Raw genomic sequence first — 4,099 nt, forward strand, 5'->3', positions numbered from 1 at the left:
CTTTCCTAATTTCAGCCACACTTTTCTCATTTTTGGCATACAGAGAAGCCATTGATTTTTGGGGGTTAATTTTATAACCTGCTACTTTACCAAAGTTTTGAATCAGCTTGAGTAATTTGGGAGTGGAGTCTATGGGATTCTTTAAATATCTTATGTTGACCAAATAACTTATTCTGAAATCAGTTGCAGTTATAAAGCTTTGTCGGCAGATGGCAGAGTAGCATAAGCCATGTGCCAGCTTGAGTCAGCTCAGCTTGCAATGAACCAAGAACCGTGATTATATTTCTACCATCTATGTTTCTATCTCCTTATCTGCATCTATTCTACCTGTCTATCATTCTATCTCAGTATCTTTCTATCTCACAATCAATGACTCACATACACTCTGACGTCACACCTGCATATATTTACATATGTATATTTCCACCTATGTACATTTAAAAATTTTTATTTATTCATTTATTATAAGATGTTCTTTTCTGACTATAATAACAGGTAATGTTTCACAGCAATCAAAAGTTTCCTTTCCCAATACCAGTGTGCTTGAACATGCTATCCTATGTAGCTATAAGAAATAGCTGTGGAATTTGATGTGTAAGGAAAAACTAAAGATCTGTCACTCAGCCAGTTTAGGGTAGAATCCTTTCTTTCATAATCTTGGCTAACATTACTACTTCTGAAACCATTTGAACATTTACCACAGTCTGTAATATGTATATCCTAGAAAAGTCAAGAAGTCTAAACTCAGTCAGTGGAAAAGGGAAAGTTTCCCTCCTCAAAAGGACCACACTACTGTAAAATTTGTGTCTATGTTGTTTAGCAATATCTACCCTACTGTGAATGATGGAATTTACTAGTGCTTCCAAGGTACACAATCTTACCCCTGTGGTACAGCCCAGGGCAAAACCTCCCTGTGAATGGTAGCCAAGCTGTCCCCATGTGCTTCTTGTCTGGGGACCAGCAGAACAGTTGTTTAGTTCAGTATTCTGGACCAGCTGTGTATAGAATTTTATCATGTGCTTAAATAAAAATGTTATGCAGTATTTACATTTAACATATACTCATCCTACTATATATTCAGATCATGTTGGGATTACTTATGATGTAATTTACCCACTTCTTTGCAAATGGCACAATTTCATGTTCAGCCAGGCCAGCCTCTATGGCAAACAAATTGTAAGACTTCCCAAAAGCTTCTTGAGTCCCACACAGGTCAGGCACAGATTTCATTCTGGAAATCAGCAATGTGCACCCTGCTGAGGATGCTGGAGTTTACTATTTCTTCCAAGGTACACAATACCTTACCCCTGTGGTACAGCCCAAGGCAAAACCTCCCTGTGAATGGTGGCCAAGCTGTTCCCATGTGCTTCTTGTCTGGGGACCAGCAGAGCAGATTCTCTGAGCCTGTGTGTGTGGACAAACTTGGGGAACTCACAATATCAAGCTGAAGTTGAGGTTTCTGTCCCACAAGGGCCTTGGCTATATTCAACCACTTAGAAGAAGCCACCATCAAGAACAGCAGCAGCAAAAATAATCTCTTAAAAATTGGTGGTGAGAATGAAATTTTTGCTTGGCCTGTGTTTGAATCAGGATTCTTGTGATCACCACCTCCAAAGGCTATGATTTTAGAGGCCCAAGTTATCCCTCTTTGCCACTACACATCTTCAACCCCACAAGATATTCTCCATGTTGTGTGGGCAGCCAGTGTTAGTTTACAGGCAACTATTCATGTACATGTTGCAGCGTGCATGTCTTCATATCTTCCTTTCTAATTGAGGAAACACAATCTTTCCATCAGCACTACTCATATAACAGTGGAACCTGTGATTTTTATTTTATTTTGGTTTGCAAATAGTATGTTCTTCTGCCTCATTTTCTTTTCTCTTCAACATTGTGGATTCTCTCCCTTGAACAAGGCACTGATGCTATTTTGATGTGCTTGGGTCCTAAGTCTTGAGAGCATTCCCTGCTGACCTTCCCATCTTGAGTTTTGCCTTCTGTGGTACTCCTGGCCTTCAAGGTCGCAATGTCTGTCATGCATGTCATTCTCTAACATATCATCCACATTGTATGATGAGGGCACAGACACCTTTTGCAAGCTTGCTTATGACCTCATGATGGATTGGTAACCTGTGATTGAATCTAAGCTGCCAGTCAGTGATGATTCAGAGGACTTGGTGGTAGGCAACACTTCCCATGGAATGTGCAGTGATGGAAAGTACCATCCAGAAGGGATGTCTTCACTTCTCTTGTCTTTTCTTCCTCCTTGGTTTTGATCTCAGGGTCTGCTGCTTGTTGGACACTGTACCATTTGATCCAAGCTACCGTCAAGTCCTTTTTAGGTAAAGTCTTTCATTATTGCTCAGACTTTTTGAAGATCCTCCTACCCTCAGCTGTCCGCATAGCTGAAACTACAGATACGTGCCACCCAGCCAGTTTGTTTGCTGATATGGAGTGTTGCTAACCTTTTGCCTGGGTTGGACTTTAACTGCAATCCTCTTATTCTCAGCCTCCAGTATAGTTGGTATTACAGGTGTGATCCCTTTCTGAGAGGCCAGACCTCCAGGGGTGATTTATCAGAAGAGCAGAGTCTGTAGTGTCATATTATCCTTACTGGATCCTGAAATAATGAGAACTGGAAGTTAAAGGGCAAACATTATAAGCCATTTTCATGATTTCCCTTCTGTTACTTCCACAAGTGAAATCATTTGTGTGTATTTGTGATTCAGTTTCTATTTAAATTTGAAAAAAGAACTGAATTGGCAAGGCACAAAGTCCCCTCTAGAAGTCATCTGTATCACCTTCCTATTTCTGTGAGAATATCTTCATAAGAAAACAGGTCTTCAACCTTTCTGAAACCTTCCTTTGAATTAGTCTTGTCTATTTACATAGAAGTAACATACAGCATTGTACATTTTTGTCACAAATGCTATGGGGAGTGTGTTGCAGCTGACCAGCAATGGGGTTTCGTTGAGGATAGCTGAGGCCCCACGGGACAGAGACCTCAGCTGCAGTTTGTGTCTCTGAGTTCCCCAACCTTGTCCTTGCACACAGACTCAGAGAATCTGCTCTGCTAGTCCCCAGGCAAGCAGCACATGGGCACAGCTGGGCTGCCCCATGCAGGGAGGTTTTTGCTCTGGGCTGGAGCACAATGTTAGGGAGCTTTGTATGTTGCAGGCAGTAATAAACCCCTGCATCCTCAGGCTTCACCTTGCTGATTGTCAGTGTGAAATCTGTGCCTGACCCACTGCCACTGAACCTGTCTGGGACCCCAGTAAATCGGTTGGAAACTGTATAGATCAGGGGTTGTGGAGACTGGCCTGGCTTCTGCAGGTACCAATACAAGTATGTTTTTCCATTGCTATGTAGGAGACTCTCACTGTACTTGCAGGAGATGGAGGCTGTCTCTTCAGGGGCAACCATCAGGATGAATGGAGACTGTGTCATCATGATGTCTCCAAGAGATCCTCAAACATGAAAGACAAGTGCAATATCAGCAGGTTTCATATTGTTCCTCTATTACACATTATAGGCTAGAATACTGTTGGAATTTTGATTTACAATTTAAATATTCATTTTTAAGACAGGAGGTAAGATTTTCACCCACAGGGCATTGCCCATACCATCTCACTCTATTTTTAGCATAATCTAGGTCCAGATGCTCTGGAATCTTCCTTCTCTCATAAATCTAAACAGCATCTGCCATCCTGAAGTATGAAATCCACCCATCTCAAACGTGGACAGAGCACACAACAGCAATAGTGATTCCCCCTAGGCTTCACCCTCACATCCCATCTCCTTCCTCCTCTCCTTCATCTCTCTGTGTCCTTACCAGGGATCCAGAGCATGAGCAGCCCCAGGAGTTGAGCTGGGCACCTCATCTTGAGAAACTGAAGTTAGGAGTCCTGATCAGTCAACTTAGGGTCAAAGCTGAGCTTTTATCTTAGATGTAGCAAGGAGGCTCCTCCCTAGGGAGCACTATGCAAAATGTATGTTGGGTGCAGCAATGTGGCAAGACTTAAAGGGCATGGAAGGAAGCATCTTAGTTGTGTCAAATAATTTTTGTATTGGACAGAAGGCAGTAAGTATAAATTCCATG

This window comes from Dipodomys ordii, unplaced genomic scaffold, assembly GCF_000151885.1.
Source record: "Dipodomys ordii isolate 6190 unplaced genomic scaffold, Dord_2.0 Scaffold261, whole genome shotgun sequence".
NCBI lineage: Eukaryota > Metazoa > Chordata > Mammalia > Rodentia > Heteromyidae > Dipodomys > Dipodomys ordii.